The sequence below is a fragment of the Pogona vitticeps genome, chromosome 5 (genome assembly GCF_051106095.1).
Source record: "Pogona vitticeps strain Pit_001003342236 chromosome 5, PviZW2.1, whole genome shotgun sequence".
Lineage (NCBI taxonomy): Eukaryota > Metazoa > Chordata > Lepidosauria > Squamata > Agamidae > Pogona > Pogona vitticeps.
The window spans coordinates 76,584,831-76,610,927 of record NC_135787.1 but is presented as its reverse complement, the minus strand read 5'-3'; the positions used below and the strand labels follow the sequence as shown (position 1 = coordinate 76,610,927).

Here is a 26,097-nt window from a genome sequence, read left to right as displayed (position 1 = left end):
TACAGTTGTGAGGGGAAAAATGTAGGGTCATATGTTTAAATCCAAATGTCATACAGTTATGTAAAAACTGTAGAGTTACTTAAAATATACCCTTACAACTAGCAAAAAGATGGAGGCATTGAAACATAGGTTATAGGCAAAGTTTGAGCCATATTTGAATCAAAAATACAAAAACATTAAAACACAGGATCTTCTAGCTTATAAAGGCAGAAAATTCATCTCTATAAAATTTAATTTAAAATTTTAAAAAGCAATATACAGTAGGACCCTCTTATCCACAAGACTAGTATCCACTGATTCACTTACCCACAGTCTGAAAATATTAAAAATATTCAAAGAAAAAAATCCAGAAGAAACTATTTTCACATGTATCACCAGAACCGGCCACTAGAGGGAACCAGAGACCATGCTATGAATACAGTACTTGTTTGTGAAGAATACATAGCATGGTTTCTGATGCCCTCTAGTGGCTCGTTCTGATAATGCATGTGAAAAAATGTTTTTCCCCTTTTACCATGATATATATAATATACTGTATATATAATACACATATACATGTGTTCGCTATTACAGTATCCATGGTTTACAGTATACATGTGTGTATATACACACACATGCCAGTATCCATGGGTTTTAGTATCCACAGGGGGGCTTGGAACTAATCCCCAGTGGATATGGATTCCCACTGTAACTCCAAAAGCTTTAAAAGCTTTCTTAAAAGTGCATGAAGGAACATCAGAGTGCTTATTAAAAGAAAATACAGAATGAGAAGTATTATTTAGCTCTAAGCATGATGTTAACACACAGAAAAAAAAAAATTCTTACCAAGCCTTAGCCAGTTAGAACATATGGCTATGTTATATCCATAAGCTGGTGTAGCATCATTTTTGTGGGCAGCATTGTTATCTCTTGCTGCTCTCAGACCTCCACATGACATATGTTCCATTCTCCATCTCACTCCATGAACATAAAGCATGTGGTCCTTCTCCATTCCTTCCGATACAATGTTTCTCCAAGTGTTGGTCATGGCCTATAAAGCTCTATACGGCTTAGGTCCGGGCTAAGCCAGACAGACCCTATCTCACCCTTATATCACACCACTTCAGGTCTTAAGATCTTCCAGGGAGGCCCTCCTCTCATTTCTGTCACCTTTACAGTGAAATTTGCCAAGGATCTGAGAGAGGCGGTCCTCAGGTTATGCCTTCCCCCATAAAGCTCTGATAATTGAAAACATTTTTGTCCAGACAGGCTTTTAATATTTAATTTTACCATAGTTAGATGCCTTACACTTTCTGACACGATATCCTTTTTAATGTAGTTTTGAAATGCTGCTACACTTTTCAATCTGTTTTCAGATTATTATTTTAACAGTTCAGTGTTTAATAGCTTTTTAATGATTCAGGCATCTTGTTTTAATTTTTCATTCATTTTCATGATTCTGTGTCCCTTCACTGGGAGAAAGACAGCATAAAAGCACAATGAATAACAAATAATAATAATAATAATAATATTTACTGCCAACGTAATATCCCTGAAGCACTTGCCTGAACAGCTCTGCTTACCTTCCTCATTTTGGAGGTAGCCTGGCAAGTAATTCTGTGGTGAGGGAAAACCAGAGTGACCAGAGTTCAGAAATGTTCTTTTTTGGACTACAGTTCCTAGAATTGGATGAGCACCGCCCCCTAGAGTCGAACACAACTGGACAAAAATTGTCAAGGGGAACCTTTACCTTTACCTTTTCCTAGAATTGGAATACATGAGTTCCCCATGCTGAGGGACTATAGACATTGCAGGCCACAAAAACAGGTTTTCTAGGCTGGAAGAATGAGAAGCATGGCTCCATCGCTCATCCCATCCTCTCTCACCCACCTCAGCTTAACAGGTGGCGTCGAGACAGGAAGGGTTTCCTGTTCAGGCACAATTCAAGGAGGGTATCATCTGGATATCAAGGTATATGTCTTTTAATTATTGCAATAATTCCAGGCAACAGCAGTTTGTCTAGTTCTACAAGCTTTATTTACCTACATGACTTCTACATTCCATTAGCACAAAAATAAAATCCCACATATTTAAAATACCAAAAAGTCTAACAACTATGGAAAAAACTGTAACCTCAAAAGCTTATACTGTATATAAATAAGCTTACGTGTACAAAAGCCTATATATATAAAATAAATAACTTAAGTTGCAGGGAAATACATAAGTCAGAATTCAGTTCAAAATACAAAGGCATAAAAAGGCAATAAAAATACTGAAAAGAATGTTTTACTCACATTCTAAAAATGCAAGTGCTTATAGCCTATAATACACATTGAAAAACAGAGAATACAGCTCTTAAAATACTAAGCCTGTTAAAATTCAAAATCCATGAAAGTGAAATATTAATCAGCCTCTTAGCATATTTAAACACACATGAAGATTATTCTCAGTGCTCAGCCAGCCAAACCAGTTTGAATCTATGGAGGAATATCCATGTTGATTTTAGTTGCTGGCTTTTAGAAATGAAATTTGTTGTTATGCTGCTACATGATTATTGTTGATATCCAGTGCGTGTGTTCTTCCCATTGTTTTCCTTTCATTTCCAATTATAAAGAATCTTTTCTCCAGGCATCTGGACCTGGAGCACCAGTGAAAAAAAATTAATCGGAAAGGTTCTTGATGTTGCACCTACTGTAATGCCAATGGTCTGTAACTCAGAATCTGGCAGGCTGCCATTATGACAATAAAATCATCATTTTGATTAAAATTTTGCAAAGCTTGGAGGACTAAGGCTCTGTCACACCATAGTATTATAACACCAGGATACTGGAACTACAAAGAGTACAAATTATATGCACGACCTCTATATTTACACATTGCAATATAAATATGTTCAATTGTTGAGAACATTACAGTAGAGTGACCTTGCTTAGCTGGGGCTAGCTAATTGTTTTGCAATGACTTTATAAACTATTGATCAAGCCTCAATTTTAAAAGCACTTTCATTTTCAGGGCTAATTTTTCCACATCCTCCTTAATTATTTCAACATTCTATACTTACACATTTTCATATAATGACACGTCAAGGTGCAAAGTCCTCAAAACTAGCCAAGTTGCTTTGGCAGATGATGCAGTAAAATCCCACTCATCTTTCTTGATCCATAACAGTAAAGCAAGCAAGAAAACAAACAAAACAACAATAACAAAATAAGGAACAATTTGCTATACTTCCCAGATACACAAGACTGCTGCCTGAGGGGCTACTTCACTCAAGCAGCAGATTTAAGCTCTACTTTACATAGCCAAAAAGCACCAGCACTGGTATATGGTGTCTGACAATTGTTCAGTTATTTCACGCATTCCTCATCATTTTATTTTACAGGACTCCTAGTACATGTGACTCTCCACAAGCAAACATCCTAATATGACAATCAAATAACTTTTCCACCTATGGAGGAATTAGCTCGATTAAATTGACAGAAAGAGTGAAAGAAAGAAAAACAAACAAACCCTCTCAACCCAAATTGTTAATTATGATCATTCTGATTCATAAATCCTTAAAAATATTAACCAACCTAAGCAAATTATTCATGCATCTTTATCACAGCAGGAAGTAGAGATTATACTAGAATAGTATAAAGATTCTGAGTACAGCACAGCAGGCATAAAATGAATGAGGGAACTAAGAATAAACTATCAACAGATGGAGAAATTAAATATTCTTTTAAGGAAATGAAAAGACAAGCAAATTATGAGGAAATTATCTTTAGAAAGGAAATAAGACTGCACACTCTTGTTTAAGAGTCATGCTTCTAACTTGAGAGGGCATGCCACAAAGCCTTGTATACAGGAGGAAAACAATCCAAAACATTTTGCTACCTGAAACAATGAACAGGCTGGCATCCCCTACACTTCCACATAGAAAAGCCAACTGTATGGGCATTTGAATCTTTCTTCAACAGTGCTAATGGGGGCACTTTCTTCCATCACACCGCATAACACCAGGCTAGCTAGATTAGGGGATTCTGGGAAACCCGGTGAGAACCAAGCTCTCTCCTCTGACACCATTGTTTCCCTTGAAGCAACTGCTTCCTCTCAGTTTGGTGGCAGTGTCAGCCTTGACTTCTACTCAGTCTTGCATTGATGGATTATCCCCACCTCCTCTTTTCACTCTGTGATGCTTAGACTCATATGGCTCTCAATCACTTCTCCCCCCCCCCCCTTTCCACTGCAAAATCTGCCTACTGTTGGCAGACCATGTTTCAGTTGCCTTTTCAAAAGGTTTTCCATTGCATTTCATTTATGTAGTGCACAACATAAATGAGGGCATTGCAGTCCCCAGTCCCCATCTTACATGAAGTTAACGTAAGCAAAACACACTTTTTAAGGGCTTTGTCTGAGCTTTCATTACCATTATTGCTTTGGCACTTAAATTGCATACCATAATCAAATGGATACTTCAGCCTAATATTCATTTTTCTAAATGTCTTAGTAATACAATAATTGGCATATAAATTCCAAGTGTGTCAGACAGAGCTGCCCATCTGACAAGACAGTGATGCTTGTGGACAGTTGAAAGGCAGATCAAGGAACAGAAATGCAACCAGTACAGGATGGGGTTACACTCTCCCTGAAAACACACATGCACAGCTTGGGGGTACTCCTGGATTCATCTCTGGATTCATCCGAAACCAGATGCCCAGTTTTAGATAGATTGTTATGCAATACTGCTTTAACTGGGTTTTTATTACTACTTCTGTTTTCCATTTCAAAGAGTGGTATTTTTGTTGCTTTTAAATATTTGTATACTTCTCTCTTTTTTGGGTTTAATATTGTCTTTTAAGAATCTAAGGTGTCTCATTGTTCCTACCTTTAAATCAGGGGTCTCAAACTCAATTTACCTGAGATCAAACCTATCCATTCTGAAGGAAATCAACCCTGAAATTCTCAGTGGAAGGACAGATCTTGAAGCTGAGGCTTTGGCCATCTCATGAGAAGAAAAGACTCCCTGGAAAAGACCCTGATGTTGGGAAAGAGTAAAAGCAAGAGGAGAAGGGGATGACAGAGGACGAGATGGTTGGACAGTATCACTGAAGCTACCAACATGAATTTGATCCTGGGAGGCAGTGGAAGACAGGAGGGCCTGGCGTGCTCTGGTCCATAGGATCACAAAGAGTCGGACAGGACTTAACTAAACAACAATAACAACAAGTTGACTGTTGTAACCCATTCTGAGCATGGCTGCTATTAAGAATTAAGGAAACACATTAACAATCAATAGAACTTTATCAGTTTTTTTTTAAAGGAGTTAGTTACAGATCCAAGGCTCCCCAAAGTATTTTTGGTTAATGTAATTTGAAAACTAAAATTAACCCTTCACTTTTGTCATTTAAAAGTAACTAAAATGTTGTATTTAGCCAAAGCATCTGAATATGGAGACTCTGCTTTACACACATTTCTATAAGGAGGAACCGAGCAAGTTACATGTTGCAGATCGAATTCTTGAAAAAGCTATTTTCACCTACTTTTAAAGTTAAATTGTTTCAAAATAGGGTAAAACCTTATAAGAATTTCTGGTGGATATACTTTTAAAAAAAGACCTCCATATCAACACCAACATGGTATAATTACAGATGATAAACACTTTTTAAGGAACAAATTAGCTTTTTTATTTTGTGATCAGTTTCTAGGCCATAGCATGTTCTTTCTTTAGAAGTCTCATTTTTCAGATACACAAAGCTGGCTCAATCACATATCCTAAATATGACGTTAATTCTATTGACACATTATAACATATAGTTTTGCACTCAGCTCCTGTCCATCTACATCCTCACCACAGTTATACTGTAAGACTTACTATCCTTGCTGCTACGGACAGGAGTATAAGGCTGTTAACAGACCTTCCTTCCATACTTTTATGCCACAATCCCATACACTCATACCTGGACAGAATTTGAAAACGTTCTTTTTGATATATTTTTGGATTGCTGACTGAGGGATTCTGGGAGTTGTAGCCCAAATCTTTTCCCAAGCTTTACTTAAGTGCCATTTATCACGGTGGCTTACTTCAGAGCAGATAAGTATGGGACTGCAGTCTTCCTGCCCTTGATTTAAATTTCCATAGATAGCTTCCAAACAAGAGTGCATGGCAGAGTGATCAACCTCTTCAAACCATGTCACCCTGAGTCCCTTCAGGCTAAAACTCCTATATATCACAAAGCTTTTTTCCTACACCTTCATTTTTCTTTTTTCAAAACTCTGGTAATTTAGATGTGTCTGAGAAGCAAATGTAGAATGAAGCAAAACAAACTGGATTCTTCATAAAAAGACCTGTTGACCTGTGACACATTTGGTTTTCCAGATGCAGGAATAGGTGATATGTACCTTTAATGGACTATTTCTGAATTTTAGTTTTCCAGGTTAATCTTAAATGTGTTAAATGCATTTCCATCTCCTGGCTATGTTTTTTTTAAAAAAAAATAGCCTTGTTTTTGATGGTTTCGTCGCCACTATTTTAAACTGTGTATGTGGCTGCTCTTAATTTGTTACTATACTTATCTGAATTTAACAGATGTTTGTTTGTTTGGAGTTGTGGAATCTCTTACAAGCTAGTCGTTAGCAAGTTCAAAGCAGGTAAAAGATGAAATTTTTCCCAGCTGTTCAAGGCTGAAAGCATCCAAGATCATGTCTATACGAGATTAGACTAGTGTGACAGATTAATTAATGTACATCAGGATTGTGTATCATGCATTCCCCTCACCACTCTTTAATTCAGGAGGACAAAATGAAAATACATTGAAAGAAGAAATGTTTCTCAAATTATGAAGGCTATGAAGAAAATATTAACTCAGGATGTGGAGAGCGTGGCAATGCTGGAGGATTCAAGAGAAAATTGGACAAACATCTGTGAGATCTGAATTTGGATTCCTGCATTGAGCAAGGGGTTGGAGTTGATGGCCTTATAGGCCCCTTCCAACTCCATTATTCTATGATTTTATGAGAACAGACAAATATGTTCCTGCTCTCAAAATGGTGGAACTTGAGGTCATGCCATGAAATTAATTAGAAGGGGCAAAATGAAGTGTAACACATAAGGAAGTACTACAACCTTATGGTACTCACCACAACAGGATATGGGACTTAGCACTAGGTAGCCTTAGAGTAAAACAGGGGTTAGACTAAAGTATAGCTGAAGAAGCTCTACCAATGGCTGTTAGACATTAACGTTTCTTATACTTAACTTCCTTTCTCACTGTATCATCACTGTAACATCCAAAGCTGCCGTTATTAATATTACAATAAACCCCTTACAAATACAGTAGTCTACTATGACATCAAAGGCAACTGAATATGTTTTGAACTTTGTTTTTGTCTATAACAAATTATTTTAAGGTCAGCATACCTCTCTCTTGTTAATACAGTTTTCTCTATTGCAATTGTATTTAGGCCTTTCCATCTTACCCTTCTTCCTTCCAATTTTCTTTCCATTAGGTCTTATATATCATATTTTTTCATGTATAAGAGGCCCCCATGTATAAGACACCACCCACTTTTCTAACCCAAAATTAAGAAATCTAAGTGGGGCTTAGTAAGTGTAGGGGGAAAGGGATCAAAGCCCTGCAGGATCACTTTGATCCCTGCTTTCCCCTCCACTTATTTTTCTCTCTCTTCAGCTTACTTCCGTGAATAAAATGACCATCAATTTTTAGTGTAAAGATTTTAGACGAAAGTATAGTCTTATACATGGAAAAATATGGTAATTCTCACAATTTTAAGCATGTGTCCTCATCCTTCCTGTTGTTGTTGTTGTTGTTTTTGTTTTTGTCATACTAGAGACTGAATGTCATAATGATGGGTTTGATTTCTGATGTAGTAGGTCTAAACAGAGATGCTGTGCTACATCCAGACCAGACACTCCAGAGTACTTTAGTCCATATGTCCTTCCTCCTGCACATTGTTTATTTATTTTACTCAAAATGATCTACTGCAGCAATCTCTTCATTTCTCATTCAGACTGGACTATTCCAACTCTTTTCATTTTATGTGGTTATGATTTCACACCCTATGTTCTACAGTATAGCTTTAGTATTGTTCAACTGGTTCCTCCTTTCAGTCCAAGAACTCCTCAGCATCTTGCAATAAATCAGCAATTCAAATGCACCCGTCTTTTCAAGAAGAGCCTGTTCTAGAGTCCACAATTCCATGCCATTCAGTGGAAATGAGTATATATAATACCATACATTTTTCTAAGTCAATTTTAACTTTTCGCTGGATTTTCATCATAAGGACAGCTGCTCCAGGCCACCCCTATTTTGAATTTTATTGCAAGACTGTAATCTCACTGGTTATTTTAAAATATCTGAATTCCTCCATGTTTTCATTATAATCTCAAGTTATTTCTGCCATAACCATAAGGAAATGTGTGAATCTGGGTAAATATGTGAATGCAAATTAAAACAGGATTCTCTGCCATTGACAGAGGCCAAATGCAACAAGTAGAGCAATTAATCATATGGAGAGGACCATGGTTATCTTCCTCCTACACAATTTTTTTTTTGGGGGGGGAGATGGCAACTCTAATTTGAATCCTATAACATGTATGAATACACAGAGATTCGTACCCAGAGTTTTCAAGAGTGAAGACCTCAAAATTCATAGATTGTGCTGATGAATCTGTCAGGTTTGGTTTGTTCCACATCTGATTTTTCAAAATCCCAAGCTCTTTTCATCCTAAATATGAAGAACTGTGGGAATGTTAGTAAATTTGTATCAAAAATGATATGAAATGAAGTCCCACCCTCCTTAGTCATAATTTACTCAGCTTCTTGTCCTGAATATTTAACCTCATTCTTTGTCTCTCTCCAATGAGAGTTTCTGTCCTTTTTGTTCTGTGCTAACTCATTGACACCAATTCAGATCCATTGGTTCCAACAGGCCTTGTGGTAACAAAACAAAAGGCATTCCATTACTCACAAAAAAAACCTCTTGTGGATTTTATTGCCAGTTTCCCTTTCTCCCACTGTCTAGTTGTGTGTGCCCACTCACTGAGTGTATCTCTCTCTCCACCTTGAATTCAATGAGACAGATCCCTGCAGGCAGGCATAAGACTGTAGCCCAAGCTAAGTATACCAAGAGGAATTATGTAATGTGGAAGGGGGAATTTTAAAAAACGATGCCACAAAAAGTACTTGGAGAATACAACAACCTTGTTTTATAGCTCTATTGAAGGTTTAAGAATTTAAACAAATTGTTTTTTCCCTCCCTCTGACCACATAATTTATCAAGTCAGAGGCCTTGCTCAGTTTATTACATTATTTTGCCATGCATGAAAATCCATTTGCTGTTCTGTCTCTTATTGTAAATGGTAATTTCTTGGGTGGCTGCACATCTGCTTTCCTATTGGAGTCCAGTGTGATAAACTCAGCTACACACCCCACGCCTTTCAATAAGCACTGAAGCAGTGGAAGCAGAAATATCCCTTTCCCAAACGGCACTCCAAATGGGCACACACAGATACATACACAAGCACTGAGCCAGGAGTGGCTGCTTTTATTTCTTTCATATGTTCACTTGCCAACGGTGATCTGTTACCTTTCCATCTAACATACAGTATCTGTTCAAATTAATCTGACTCAACAGAACAATAAAAAGAGGGAAAGGACCTGAAAGCAACCAGGAGGCTTACCTGCTGATGCCAAAACTGCTTTCACAAGCAAAGTTTCCACACCATATGTTAGAGCCAAAGTATCTGTGGGATAACAGGGCTGGTGTCATGGTTCAGCATGGTAGGGTGGCTGTGGAAACTCCTGCCCCAGCAGCAGACTCACTTTTGTCCACCACCTGATCCTGTTGCTTGACATTCACACTGTTATAGGTTGTTCACTTGAACTGCAGAGAGGAACAGAAGCCCATGTTTCTGCTCATCTCACCTTCTCCCTTCAACCAGAGCTATGAGGCTATCAGTGTATGTGCAGCAGTGACACTAGGGAAGATGAGAGAATACCATGCAGGCAGTGGGGTACAGTAAGAACATTTCCCCCCCCCAGGGGGTTTCCCTAAAACCTGTAGTGAATAGCAAGCAATTATCAGTTTAGCTAGTCTTCCTCCCAACATGGTTTTTTGGAATTTGTATTTTGCATGGTGGCAGATTTTCATTACTTGAGGAAAAGCAGTTCTGGGAGACTGAATCATCAGAGGGAAAGGCTGCGTAACTTTTTTATATATATTGTGACTTCTATATCAATATAGTTATATCCTGGTTTAGCAAAAGTAACCCACTTTGTGCACTGCATAATAACGTTCATAGTCACATAAAAGAATCCTTTCCCCTTCCTCACTGTCTGTTCAAAATCCTCACATCTTCATGTTGCTTCTCTATCCATCAGGGAAAGGGTAACAAAGGTGGGAAGCAAAGCAGCGGGGAAGCCTTTTAACTGAGAGATATAAACCCTCATTTATTTCATCCTCTCAGGTAAGAACAAGGTACTATAGAATTATTATTCTTAGCAGAGTGGATGGCAAAGAATATTCTGGTATGTGTATTCTCACACTGACAGCAAGAGAAATATATTGTGTATAACTTTAACTGGGGGTGGTAAATATTAGTTTTGTGGTGAAAATTTTCTTACCTTTTCTACCATATCTGTATTTTCTTCAAACAGAACAGAATTTGCCTGGTACAGGAAGCTGCATAGTGGCTTGTTTATAAAATTTCCACAGTTGTTATTTTTTAATTAAACACCATCCACAACCGTGCTTTTGCACGAATAGGACTGTACACAAATGAAATAAAGAAATAAATATAAATGCACCTAAGGAATGACACTTTTTGCACAAAAAGGCCCCTTTGGTTCAAACTAAATTGTACAAGCTGCACAATCAATGAGAATGAGGAATGTGAACAATGTTTTTTTCTGTCTGTTTTAAATAGACAAATGGAAGGGTGAGTACAAGTTGGCTATGTTCCCAACCTCAACCACCATTCCTTTAAAACTCTGTCACCATGAGGAGAAAGAATGGTGCAACAACCCATCATTGTGTATTCTGAGTCTCCATATTCAGACTGAGGAGGAGTCCCTGGCAGCTTATTGCAGAGCTGACATGTAACCACAAAGGAAAATCTGTCTAGGTACTTCAAAATTTTAGGACATTCAGTGCGGAGACCTAGAACATAGCCACTCCAACATATCTAAGACCCAGAAAAGTGATAAAAGTATACAGTTTGTTTCTGTATGAGATTATAGGAAGATGGGAATCGGTCTCCTGAGTCAAGCCATTGTTCTACCTAGCCCAGTATTATTCTGACTGTAGAGGCTCTTCAGGTTTTTAATTAGAATTCTTCCTAGACTACCTAAAAACCCTTTATGTTTTCTGGTGGTTTTCAATTATCTACTTAGCTTCTGAACTGAGACTCAATAGGGTATATTCAGGATGAAATAATTGTACCCACTAGGGATGGCTTATTTTGTTTGTTTGTTTGTTTGTTTTTGGCTACAAATCCCATAACTCTCAATTCTGGGGAGTTCAGTTGCCTATTGTGCCTCCCTGAGAGGAACTGGACTCAAGAATCTTGCAGCTCTTCAGTTCTAAGATTATTAGTACAACTGCTTGGCAGCTCAGAGGTTTAGGTATCTGGCTGCAGAGCCAGAGGATGGGAGTTCAGTCCCGTTCCCCCCCCCCCCGCCCGTGCCTCCTTGGCAGGGGCCAAACTCATTGATCTCTTCCAACTCTGCAGTTCTAATATTATTTCTAAGATTTGTGTCATTGACTGATACCTTACAGACATCTAAATGAGGCTCACCTGGAGAAAGGCCTTGACTAGAAGACTTTCAGACTTGGCTAGGCCTAGCTCTGCCTAGTTTCCTATACATGAAGAAAGCTTTGAGATAGCAATGGGGCTGGAACAGGAATTTTGGGCAGAGGTAGGCCTTAAAGCCTAAGTCTTCCAGTTGATGTATTTCTCCCAGGTGAGTCACATTGAAGTGCCTGTCAGTCAGATAAAACATCCAGAAGTGAGAATGATTAAATTAGTAGTGCAAAACCTCCATCCCTGGCATCTACTGTGATGTAGTTGTGATTGGGTTCTTTGGAAATTTATGGCAGTTCCTCTGTTTTGGCAGAAAGAAAGGACAGAGACCTTTTTAAATCTTTCTCAAGTTCAACTTTATTAATTGGTGGTGTCTCAACTGTGACACCGACAGGATCAAAACATCACAGATCAGGTAACTGTCCATAACTTGACAACATGGATTGTTCTTGTAAACAAAGGTGATTTACTGCAGGGCTGGACCAAAGCATTCATCATCCATAATCTTGCAAAGGGGAGCACTCCACATCGCGCAAACCATTCCACAGCATGGGTGACGCGCCCAGTCGCCCTCCTTTGGTGGGGTGTTGTAGATTGGGTCTGGATGTAGCACTTTCCTCCCACATCCTTGCTCCTGAGAAAAGACAATCGCTGTCCATTCCTGCATTTCCAAGACAGTCGTTCCTTCTCCTTTTGTGTACAGTTCTGGTAGTAAGCCTCCGACTCTTAGATTAGGAAAATCTTTAAGAAGATCCTGCACTTTCTCGTATTCTAATTTGCTTTTTTCTTTCTCTGCCTTGGCATTGCTCTCCTTTCTCTCCTTCTTTAATCTGCTCCTGAACCTCCTTTCCCCCCCCTTCTTTTATATCATCCTCCCACATAGAGAGCTTCAGCTCCTACCCCTTTCTTCCTTCTCCTTCCTCCACCAGACACTCTATCCCTTTTTTCTCCTCTACTAAGGTTTCTGTCATCTCTCCTGTCTCACCCCCGCAGGCTCCTTTTTCCTCTTTGGGTGTTTCTATCGGTGAGGACGGCTCACTTGCCTCCTGCTTTCCTTCACAGTAGTGAATAGGACTTTTGGCATGGGTTGGGGAGATTGCGTCTGTGTCCTCATTCATCTATGAAGCTCACTTGGGCCAGTTAATATCCCCTGCCTTTACAGAGTTACTATATTATATGGTTGCTGTGAGGAGAAAATGAAATAAACCTCGTGTGAAGGAGTGATAGAGGTAGACAAAAGAGGAGTAAGTGAGCCATCCCCTCATACGGCAGAGACTGAGGAGAAAGAGGAGACAGCCAAGGGCATGACAGAAGGGGTGAAGGGTCTAATTGTCAAAGAAAAAAGGGTGGTGGGGTTAAAAGGAGAGAAAAATAGAGTAGAGGTTTTTCTACTCAAAGATTAAAATGGCACAGAGAAGGTGGAACAGTTGTCAGTTTGGGAAGAGGAAGATGAAGGAGATGGGGAAGGATCCCGAGTCTATAGAATACCGGTAAAACGGGAAATAGAGAAAGGAATTGGTACTGGAGCAGAGAAAGAGAGAGAAGAATCATATATAAAGACTAGGGAATTGTTGACTGACTTTCGCAACTTCAAAGTGGGGGGACTGTTACTGGATCCACCTAATAAAAAGACTGAGGGGTCGTTGCCAGACCCGTTAGAATGGACAGTGGTGGTCTTGCCACGTGGCCACGGTCCCTGGAAGAAGGTGGTATGTCCAGGACCTTCGCATGTAAATTCTAAGCCAGAAGGCAACTGGGCCTGTCACCCATGTTGCGGGACAATTTGTGCAGTCTGGAGTGCTCCTATGAGGAAGCCTACTGACCAGGAATGGTTTGGACCACCCCCCTGGCAAGTGAAGAGAAGTCAAACAAAGAGTTAATGTTATCTTGGACTGCGTCTCCTTTAAATGTTGACACAGTTGATTCTATTGATTTTATTGTGGACTCTCCCAATGTTCAACTTAATAAAAAGTTAAACACACTTGAAGAGACTCCGTTGTTTATTCCTGCTGAAGACGAGGAACTGCTCAAACTGTTTGCCAAACTCAATCACACCTGGATTGTCATCACCCTGAAATCTTTGGAAGAAGGTATGGAGACTACTAAGGTCACTGGTTCTTAACCCTGGGTTACTCAGGAGTTTTGGACTGCAACTCCCAGAAGCCTTCACCACCAACTGTGCTGGCTGGGGTTTCTGGGAGTTGCAGTTCAAAAACATCCGAGTAACAAAGGTTAAGAACCACTGACTAAAGTGATAACGTCTATACTTGGTGGTGGTGATGCTAATTTGTAAATGTTAAAGCCTTCATGGAAGCCAATTTGTTAATCTTTAAATGTTAAGAGGTTTGATTTAGTAATTGCATCATTTAATAGCTCAGCCTTAAAATGTCCATAATGAGTCAACAGAATGAACAGTGGCATTTGGAATTTTAACCTGTAAAATGATATATTGAGAATTTGTTGCTGGAAATTTTAACAAATAAGGGTAATAATGAACTATTTGCAAGCTCTGACAAATACTGAAAAAAGAGTTTCCCTTACTCTTCTGTTTGCCCCTCTAAATCTATCTATAAGGTTAGTCAAAGGTCAATGAGAAATATTGCCCCTTACCCAAAATTTCTCCCTGTGGCTCAGCTACAGTACTTAAAAAGTTCATATTTTCAGCCCAAATTAATGTTCAGCTATGGCACTTACACTTTACAGTACACCAATATTGCAGAGTAATATGCTATCCCTGCCATCCCTGTTGCTCTTCTTTCATCATAGGGCTCTTCTAGACAAGTAATTCAATCCCCAAAATGTACCTGATCACTCCCTAATGTTTCTGGACTTTTTTGTTTCTAACCAAAAGATGTTGTCCCTTATCTCTATGTATACAAGAATTAGTAGAGTCATTTAAAATTGATTTCTCAGAGCATTTTGATTCTCTCCACCCCCTTGATGTTTCCTGCTTGACTTTTTTAAAAATCTTCTCTTCCTAGCCCCAAACTGTTTTCCTTTTTTTCTCCTTTATATAAAAAACAATCCCGCCATCTGCATCCTACATCCTACAAAATCACCTGTGGGGTGATTTTACATTATGGCCCTTCCTCAATCTGGACAAGACATTTCTTTTAAAAAGCTAAACATTTAAATTGTCAATGATGAGAGCAACCTGGGATGGAGGAGAGGTGTCAGAGGAAGCAGTGATGCAAGGACTATCTCTCCTCCCAGATAAAAAAGAAGTGGTCTAGAACAGATCTAGGGAGACAGGAGATCAGGAATGTGTAATGTGGATGCATCAGGGAATGGACATAAGCTAAATAGAAAAGGAAGCAGCCTGAAAAAGTTGACACTAAGAACAGAGGGCTATAGTGGCAATGCAGGTAGCAGGAAGGTTTGGAAGCTGACAAGCATCCACAAGAGTAAGGAGATAAGAGTAAATGAATTGCAGGCTGACTGTTTAAAAATCTCTTTTAAGTTTCTTTTTAAAAGTATCTAAAAATGCCCCTAGTTTCCAGGAGTGCTGAAGCAGAGAAGCTTAGTGCTAATCACCCTTGTCAGGATGCAAATCCCTGTAATTAATGGCAACAGAGGAAGCAGAAAATACCAGCAATTAGAGGACCAAACACCCCATCTGGAAGAGCCCATAGTCTATTTCTCTACTTTGCACATGCAGTTTGCTTATATTTGTATATGCATTTGTGCTTTTTAAGAATGAAACAAAGAAGGGCAGCACTTATTGCAACTGACTATAAGGGTCAGCACATCCAAAAGGTGACATGACAGTCAGCGTAGGTGGGACCAACAGTACATCCCCACTCCCAGCTAACCATGTAGAACACCATTCACATGACTAACACACAAAGAGGGCTCCATCTGAGATGGAAAGGTTTATCTCACACTGGAAAGTAATGTTTTCTACTAGCAGCAAGATTGCAGATGGGAATAGATGAGGATTTTGGACTCCATTTGCCAGAGTGGAGAAATTGATACGGCATACAGGGGTTTTATTTCATCATATAATTTAAGAGCTCTAACTCTATCACAGTTTAATAGTTCAGTGGTTTAGGTATTTGGTTGTGGAGCCAAAGGCTGGGAGTTCACTTCCCCACTGTGTCTTCTGCAAGTACAGCCAGCCTGTGACCACAGGTAAGCTGCACATCTCATGGTGCCCCCAGAAAAAGGGCATGATAAACCATTTCTGAGTATATTTGAATCGGCTGACCTACCCACAGTCTTCCCCAGCTAGTCAACTAACCATGACTGAATTGAGCTAAGAGTATTAGCCTGGTTGCATTAGGAGCATGGAAGTATTTGTGTGTGTAGTGTAGTGTAGTGTAGTGTAGTGTAGTGTAGTGTAGTGTAGTGTAGTGTAGTGTGTGTGTGTGTGTGTGTGTGTGTGTGAGAGAGAGAGAGAGAGAGAGAGAGAGAGAGAGAGAGAGAACTTGCAAAAACTTTCATATCTTTTTGCAGCTAGGTGATAAAGAGCTGGGAAATTTTCCCCTGTGGACTACAGCTCTCATAATCCTCAGTCATGATGATGCTGGGAACTTTGGAAGTTGTAGTCGAAAAAGGAATTGGTAGAGCTTGGATATTTTTTTGGCTATGCAGAGAATAAAGTTCAGAATTAGCTTCAGATCTCCCACAGAAGACCACCTCTTATTGCTTAGTTCTCTTCAGCCAGCACTTTCAGTCTCAATAATTCACTCAGAGACATTACTATGAGAAAGAATTAAAAGGTTTCCATTTTACTCACAGTTCTTCATAGAGCAAAACAAACAGCATTCTGTAGAAAAATAGTAACTGGTTACATGAACTGAGCTTAATTGGTCAACTAGCTTCATAACTAACTAACTAACTAACTAGCTCTCTAACTACATAGCTCTAACTATCCACTGACTGATTGACTAAAAAGGAGCAGGAAAGGAAAAATGAGTAGAGAGGCATGGCTCTCTTCAAAATGTGAGGTAGAGTACAATTGGTTGCTGCTGGTTTGATTAACATTCACTGTAGCTCCCTCCCATCCAAAACCTCTTAAAGGCAGCATACAAAGGTGTAATTCCAACAAAAAGTATATTTTTGAGCTGTGAAAATATTGCTGAAAAAGAGATTCCTTTTGCTGTGAAGGGCAAAACTGGTCATGAAACTGACATCCATTAGGAGTCAATAAGGTTCCTATTGAGTGCCTTTTCTTATTATAGTTTGATTATAGTACTTTCATCAAATGTTTCTATATGCTGATAATGAATGCTGTTGTGATAAGTTGTGCTTCCAAAAAAATCAATACTTTCCCCCTTTTCTAACATATTTTATCAGACATCAACCTGTTTGGGCTAGCTACTGAGTAATTAAAGAAACATATTCAGCAAATTCTGGAGGGCTCTGTAACTAGCAGCTAATGAATCTGGTAAGAATTCCTGCAGAGCAGGAAAACAAATTGGGTTGCAATTTATTCTGAGCAATTATATTTCCTTGATTATAATAACGGCACATAGAACGCACACTTGCTGTTCTGGGGTATCAAAAGAACTTTGAATGAAGTTATTTGATCTTGCTTTATATTGGTAGGGTTGTCAGATACATTCTCCCTAGACTTGGAACTTGGGTATTTTTAAGGTTATTAACAAGAATCCATTAGATGTGTCTTCATTTACAACAACTTTTCTGTTGCACAGGAAAGAATAGACAGAAGGTTCAGGAATTCTCTAAAGAGCTTAACTCTAAATAATTATGTTGTCAGAACATAATCTGAAATACAGAAGACTAGTAGGTTAGGTTGTAAACCTATTGTTTAGTTCACACTGCATAGTAAGCAAATTAACTACTGGTGGACAATCATTGCCCTACTTATGGTGCACTGTAGGCCATGGGTAGGGTTGCCAGATGTCAGGCAAAAGGAGGGCATGTCCTCCTTTTTAGCCTAATGTCCTCCATCAGGCAGGCGGAGAAAAATGTCAGGCTTTAGTATATTTTATGTTATAATTTTGGATGGGAGGGGGAGAGATGGAAGGATCCCCCCTCCCCATGTCTTCCCTCACCTGCCCCATTACCTGCCGCCAGAGCTGGAGTGCAGCCCTCACCACCTTCTGCGGTGGCAGTGGCTGCTTGGTGATACACCATGCCTGCCTAGCCCACATGGAGCCCAGAAAGGCAGCGCAAGCGGAACCCCGCCCACCGAGCCAGGTAGGAGCAAGCAGCACCTGAGAACATCAATGGGAAGGCGAGCGCCCTGACTGTGTGTGTTCAAAGTCCCTTTCGGGGACTCCAGCTCCCGCACTCCCCACCCTTGAACTTATGACCCTCAGGGGAGGGTTGGCTGCCTTGTTTGGCTTTGCCTGGCACCACTTTCCCCCTGCCTGCACTGGAGCCTTGTTTGAGTGTCCACATTAGCAAGGTTGCCTCTGAGCCTGTGTGGAGTGCAAGCGGCCGGGGGATCTCGCAGTTGGGCCAGGGTGGGTTCAGCCATCTCATGAGAAGACTCCCTGGAAAAGACCCTGATGTTGGGAAAGTGTGGAGGCAAGAGGAGAAGGGGACGACAGAGGATGAGATGGATGGACAGTGTCATTGAAGCTACCAACATGAATCTGACCCAACTCTGGGAGGCAGTGGAAGACAGGAGGGCCTGGCGTGCTCTGGTCTATGGGGTCGCGAAGAGTCAGACATGACTTAATGACTAAACAACAACAAAATTGTAATAAAATTGTACTGATTGCAGGTTTAATCCAGAATAATTCAAATGAAACATTCAATATGTCCTCCTCTGCCCTCTTTTTGTATTTCTGTGTCCTCCTTTTGGTACCCATGTATCTGGCAACCCTAGCCATGGGGACTGGGAAACCCTACCCATTCAGCTGAATGATGACCAGTAGGAAAGAAATCACTGTTCTGATTCACTGCCAGCAATATAGAAAAAAGTGGACTTTTTGGTTACTACCTTTCTGTTTTTTCCTGGTCATGCCTCTGGTATGTCTTGGCTCAGGTACTTCCTGTTCTCCTAGTTCTGTGTCTGATTCTGATTGTGATGGGTGATTTGATTTCTCTTGAGGTCTTTCTTTTGATTTCCCCTCCTTTTTCTTTCTCCCTGTATTTTCAGATTCTTCTCATTTTCCCCCATAAAATGTTGTGCTTTCATTGGTGATGTTATGTTACATCTCTGTCTGTCAATTTGAAAAAATAAACCTTCTGGTGTCAGCCATCTATATGAAATTCCATTTTGTTGAAGTAACGATGCAAGGGAGGAATATTGCTTTCCTTTTCTGCCACATTTGCCAGGGAATTTGTTTCAGAACATCAATTTTCTTGTCTTCTATTATCAATTGTTTATCTTGTGAGGCTCTTAAAACCTTGTCTCAAATTGATTTCTTCATAAATCTCACGTGAATTTCTTTGGGTAGCTTGCTTCTTCTTGTGTTTGCTGTGTTCACCCTGAAAGTTGCTTCCAAAAAAATGATAGAAGTCAGCTGCTTCCATCCCTATTTCTGCAGCCAAGGCTTTACTCATTAGTATCTCTAGGTCCTCCCCTTCCTTTTCTGGCACATTTTGAAATCTAAGCATCTTCGATGGTCTCTCTATCTCTAGCATTATTAATCTGTCATTTTTTTGTTTTTGAGTCTTCTGTACTGCCTCTAGTGTTTCTTCATTTGGTTCACTCTAGCATCTATTCCTCTCACTTTTTCCTCAAGATCTTGTGTTTTTGTTTTCACTTCAGTTATCTATTGTTTGGCTTCTGATATCTCTGTTGTCATCTCTTTCATCTGATCCACTATTTGGCTGAGACATTCATTTTCTTGTTAAAATCCTGCTGTTAGTATATTTTGCATGATATGCCATTCTTTGTCTGGTTTTTTGTGCCACTAGTTTTCCCAGCCTTTGAGACTGAGCAGGAGAGGTTCCAGGCATTTGGGCCTTTGCTTTTTTGGAAGCCATTTCAATCTTTTCAGTAACAATATCTCAATTTTCACCTACTATCTATGAATAGAGTTTGTGTGAATTATACCATACCCTTCACCAAAATGTCCAAACCTCAAATACACCACTTGCTCTTTCAGAAATTTCCACTATTTAACCAACAAACAAAATCCACAACCAAAAACCTCCCCTAGGATCTTCCTCCAATCTTTACACAGGTATTATAGTATGTAAATCAGCTTTTAGCCCAGCAGTTTAAAATACAACCGTGGCAAAAATGTTCCTTCTTCTCAAGAATCCTAGCAGTGTTGTTATGACCTCTACTACCAGAGTCCCAGGCAATCCAACGAAGAAAGCCCAAGCTTTCAAACCTCAATATTTGTACAGTTCCAGCCTCAATGCGATGTTCCAGAATCCCAAACAGCATTCCACATATCAAAATGAAGCTAGGAAAAATCTCTGGCTTTCCTACTTCAATATTTGTACAGTTCCAGTCTCAGTGCGATGTTCCAAAGTCCCAAAAGGCTTCCCACATAACAAATCAGATATAATATAGCAGGTGTGTTGAGACTGTCACTTAGCTTTCCTCCAGTAGGTGTCCTTATAATCCAGTCCTGGTTTTCCCAGTTCCACAGTCCACCCTCAACGACATTATCTCTCCCAGTTATCTTCTTACAGTTTATAATATAGCCCTTTACAGCCGTAGCCTCTTGGGGGGGGGGTCTCTCAAGGCTTCCCCATCCCAGGGATATTATATAGTTCCCAAGTTTGGGTAGCGCTCTGTCTATACTGTTGAGAAGTCTAGTAGCACAGTGTTTTTTTTCAGTCTGTTTTTTGTACTCATAAAAGTTTTAGGTCCCGTCCATTGTTATTTATTTCACCGTGGGATTTTTTTCCAGGATCAGATTTTTTTTCTCTCTCACTCTCTCATTGTTGGCCTTCTAGATGACTAGAAGACAAATGAATATCTTTTCAGTCAATATAAATGGCCTGAATTCACCTCAGAAACAGAAAAAGATCTTTCTACAATTGCAGAAACAGAAATCTGATGTAATTTGCATTCAAGAAACCCATATGAAAAGAGCAAACCAGGAACTGCTGGAATGTTCAAAGCTAGGAAAATTGTTTGTAGCTTCAGACACAAGTAAAAAGATGAAAGGTGTGGCTGTGGATATATAGAAAGAACTGAAACCAAAACTAATTGTTTCCTCAGACAGTGGAAGGCTATTAATGGTGGAAATCCAAAGAGAATTAAAGAAAATGCTAATTATTATTTACACACCAAATGGAAATCAAGAAAAAAAATGTAAACAACTACAACTAGAACTAGGAAATAAAGATTATGACTACTGTTGTGTGATAGGAAATTTTAATGCTGTTTTTGACAAAGAACTAGACACAAAATCAGATAAAATAACCAAAAAGAGAGAGAGGAATAATCCCAAGAAAATTTCTATAACTGGCAGAAGAAGTAAATATCATAGATGCTTGGAGGACGTGTAACCCAAAGACTATACTTTTTATTCCAACAGACATAAATCGTGGTCAAGAATTGACGCATGTTGGATCTCAACAAGCCTAATGAAAGAACTGGAGCAAATAGACATTTTACCTAACACATTTGCAGACTACAGTCCAATTTCATTACAACTGGGTAGCAAATCAAGAGAATTTCATTGGAAGCTCAATACTTCACATTTAAAAAATGAGGAATTTATTAAGCAAATAAAATAAGACATGGATTTCTTTTTCAAACAGAATATGACGCCAGAAACACCAATGAAGTGTTGAAAGACTGTCCAATTAAAAAGGCAACTGAACTATGGGGTTTATTATATAAATGGCCTTAGTCACCAGATAGTGCTTGAATAACATAGATTTAAACTAGGATGTAAATGTAAGTTAAAACCTGAAGGGCAATCAAATTGTAAAAAAGTGGAAAGTCGATTTGATATTGCAACATGAATAGATTGTATGCCAGTACATTTTGTGTTTCCCCTCCCCCTCCTTCCCCCCATATCCCCCTTTACCTTCTGTACCCCTTACCTTATCCCAAGTTATTAATTTTAAAAAGTCAAAAAGAAAAAGAAAAAAGTGGACTTTGTCAGAAATGAGAAAGCTAGTGGAAAAGAGCTAAGCTAATCACTAAGCTAAATAATATAATTTGATCTACCCTTACTTTAAAATGCAGATATTTGAAATGCAGTTATGTTACTTTTCTACTGGTGTTTAAATGAATGTGATATTATTGCACAAACCACCTTACCAGAATGAAAGGAAAAAACCCACTGATGATTTGGATGGGTGTTTATTTACTGCTGTTTATTTATTGTTCATTATATTTATACTCCCTCTTTCCCCAGAGAGGGAAGATAGTGTTTGTGGCTCAGAGCCTCCTCACTTTATCTTAAAAACAGAACTGAAAGTAAAATCTGAAGAGGAGAGGGACTAGTGCATTGTGGGAAACAGTGATCTTAATGAGAATCTGTGGATCAGATAGTATTAAGCTCCAGCTAGCAATCATGACCAAGCATAGCCCTCCCTATGCATATAAACATGTATGCATGAGTGTGTTTGTGGAATTGAGAGGATAATTACAGAAGGTTCACATGTGGATGTAGTTGTTTGCCTATTTGACTATAGATGTATGTGAGATGGGTACCCAAAAATCTGTTGTTGCCAGTGGCCCATAGACAAAATAAGATTGCTCATCTCAAAGAAAAGTGATGATGACATTCCTATGTGTGTATAAAAACCATGAACCCATTCTTGGGATCCCTGCAGTATTCTAATTTTATAGCTTCAGATGTGAGCATCCAGGTTTAAAGGTGCATATAAATATCCACACTTTCATTATTTCCTCCTGAAAATGCATAAACAGCTACCTCCGAAGTCTGCAGTTACACTGGGAACATCTAAGGAATTATGGATGAAAGAAATCTGGACTTCACATTTTCAGATTTGACATTTACATTCCTGAGAGATTAATGTTTGCGGTTCAAATATAGGGAAACATGGACATCTCAATCATCATAGTTAGCTGTCCACCTGAGGATGGAACTAGACAGTAGGAAAAATGTGAATTGATCTGCACTATTGAATTTGCTTTAGCCAACCACGCATGAGTCAGCAGAGAGGGGAGGAAATTGGCAGTCTGCCATGTTTGCAGCTTGTTAAGGTAAATCTGCAATGGCTATCCAGATTTCTAAGAGGTATGGTGGCTGGTCTTTGACTGTAATAAAGTTCTATCTATCTATCTATCTATCTATCTATCTATCTATCTATCTATCTATCTATCTATCTATCTATCTATCTATCTATCTATCTATCTATCTATCTATCTATCTATCTATCTATCTATCTATCTATCTGTCTGTCTATCTGTCTGTCTGTCTGTCTGTCTGTATCTATCTGTCTGTCTGTCTGTCTATCCATCCATCCATCCATCCATCCATCCATCCATCCATCCATCCATCCATCCATCGATCGATCGATCCATCGATCGATCGATCGATCCATCGATCTATCTATCTATCTATCTATCTATCTATCTATCTATCTATCTATCTATCTATCTATCTATCTATCTATCTATCTATCTATCTATCTATCTATCTATCTATCTATCTATCTATCTATCTATCTATCTATCTATCTATCTATCTATCTATCTATCTATCTATCTATCTATCTATCTATCTATCTATCAGGTATGGCTCCATCAGAGCTACCTTAACAAGGTGCAAAGAACATCCTTAGCAAGCTGCCTATTAGCAATTTCTTCCCCACCCTCTGCTGATGCTTCACTCATATTTTTTTTCTTTCAGTCTACAGCTGCCCTAGCACACAAACACATGCACTAAACCCTTTTCTAAAAATGGTTTCAGACGAGTGATGCTTGGCTGGCGGGAACTGACAACCTTGCCAGTGCCCTTTTGTTTCTTTTCTGCCTAACTTGAACTAGGAAGCTGGGAGAACCAGCTTCTGGTTGCCATTCAGCTTGATTCAGGTATTGATCACACAATCAAATTGCCTGAATCAATGTCAATTCATTCATTTTGGAAGAAAAAAAGAAGTATAAGCTCCAGCGGTGGAGAAAAAAGTGAGGATTAGGGGCAAAAAACTCCAGGGTGATTCACACTGACCTTTTAGTTTGGAAAATAATACAAATCAGATCATTCCATTCCCAGATTACTTGTCTATGTGGTCACCCCTTTGGATGACAGATGCTAAAGGGTAGTTGTATAGCTGCTTTCAGCACAGATGTTTTATTTGCCATATGGCTTACTTCATGGTCCCAAAAATAGACTGCTATCCTCAGATATGGTGGAAGACTCTATCTTCTCATCAAGGCTGAAGTAATGTATCAAGCAACCTAGGTGACTTGCATATTTAGTGAATGTGGGTAGTGGGGAGAGCATCATGCAATTTGCCTTAAGCAGCACAATGTCTTTGGTACCACCTGTATAAGAATCATGAATGTTCCATTTTGCAGAAGAAAGGAAAGTCACACATGGGATTTCACTCACCTAATAAAATGAATACGAAGACATCCACTCTGTACAGCTGATCGAATTTGGCTATGAGAAGTCAAATGAGGACACCTGCGAGAGAGATCAAATGAGGGCAATATACATGAATATTCTTGCCAGGAGTAATTAACTTTTCATTTTATTCACAGACATTTCTGTTTTGCTTTTTGGCTCTAAAAAGTCCCCCAAATTACTGAGATTATTTTGAGCATTGCTGAAATCATGCAAGCTCTAGATTTAAGATGGTACATGTATGTATGTTTTAAAAACACTGAAGAGGGAAGCACCCATATTCTGCTGTCCCGCCCCCCTCCCAGCATCATGTTTGGAAAGGGTACAGGTCAGCCCACAGCAAATTCGATAAAATGGAACAAGTAGCTTCCTTTTGGTTATGAAAGCATTTTGCTATCCTAGCAGACTGGTGCATGCAGCTGTACTGAATTTTGGCATCTAGATAAATTTGTTCTGCCCAGATCCCGGGCAAATTTTGGCAAAGAAACCTTTAGACATTTTCCAGCACAACTCTCTTGCGGTCCTGTCAAGTGGCCTTCAGTTTGATTTCAGCATCTGAAAATATATGATAGCTGGTTCTAATTCTCTGCCACAAATGCTACTTGCTAGGCACTCTCCTGCACAGCTTTCCGAGAAACACCACTATCTCCCCCTTCCCCCACCTCTAAGGTATGCCAGTTTCGACTGAACTGCAGCCAGAAAAAGAGCCATATGGTATTTTAAACGTGCTAGTTGATGACAGAAGGGCTTTGTTGTTGCACTGCTTTTTTTTGTTCTGGTTTTAGAACTTGATGTTCTTGTTCTATTAACAGGTAGCAAAGGGGAAAAGAGCATTTGTTTCATGTTGCACTTTAATCTTGTTCTTTTCTGCCTGTTAAGAAAATGAATCAAATCCTTTCTGCTGGTTCCAAATGCGAGTCGGCGAAGATTTTCGTATGAAGGGGTGCGTGCGGAAATATTTATATTTCGATGCTTCTCAGTTTTACTTGTTTGCTTGCTTCTTTTACTGTGATGGCCAGTCCTTGTTCAGCAGCTGGACCAGCAAGTGCCTTGAACAAGGCAAACCCAAGTGCAGCTCTAGCCGCAGGGCTTGGCGTTGGTCAAGAGTTACAAGGCTGATCTGTCTATCTTCGTGCATTGCAGAGCTTCAGCGACCAGGCATCCAGGTTCTGCTCTTCTGCAAATAGTGACGAGGAACAAAACTATAGATAAGGAAACAGGAAAGTTGCAACCTGTCACAAGTTGTTGAACTTGTGATTCCTGTCATGCCTGACCATCAGCTGTTCTCCTTAGGACAACTGATGCGAATTGGTTAAAAAAACTCATCTGAAGGGCTATAGGTTCCTCGCTGCTGCCTTAGGAAGCTAGTCCTGAATCACCAGCTCCCTACTAGAAATCTTTATGATTTTGCTATATGCCCAGAGTGGGAAAAAAATTAATAAGAGAACACAAAAGGGTGTCTAATTGTAGATTGCCTACACCCTTGGTTGTTTTATCTTAAGCTGTGGAAAGCTGGGCCTTGCTAGCAGATATGCATGAACATATGCTAGGTCCCCAGATCTGTACAGAATTTAAGAGTATAGCCTTTAAATCTTTGCTTTCAGGTCTGAATACTCAACAGTTTGATATGAATCCACAGCATCTAGGAATAGCATGGGGCTGTAGCCATCTTGCTAGAAAACAAGCTCATGCATTATGCAACCTAGGCCCCTTTAGGCAAGAGGTGGGTAGGAGGTTCTACTGCCCTGCAGGGCAAAAGAGAATGGCCAGTCCCCTGGTATTAATTCCAGTCGCAGCTGTGGTTGGCTCAAAACATTTTGTTGCACAAAGTGTAGTATAAGATGTCCCCTTTTCCCAGTCAGTGTACAAAAGCTAAAT

General features: G+C 39.4%; 1 long non-coding RNA gene across 2 annotated transcripts; it reads right to left on the bottom strand.

Annotated features, from left to right (window-relative positions):
- Window positions 1-1,753: 1,753 nt before the first annotated feature.
- LOC144589424 (uncharacterized) lies at window positions 1,754-24,864 on the bottom strand. Of its 2 annotated transcripts, XR_013545516.1 has the most exons (3): window positions 24,708-24,864; window positions 24,205-24,279; window positions 1,754-12,419 (listed from the first exon to the last, which is right to left on the bottom strand). It is a non-coding gene; the product is annotated as an uncharacterized LOC144589424 (long non-coding RNA). The 2 variants fall into 2 exon arrangements; XR_013545515.1 differs by lacking the exon at window positions 24,708-24,864 and having other exon boundaries at window positions 24,205-24,317.
- Between the last annotated feature and the right edge of the window lie 1,233 nt (window positions 24,865-26,097).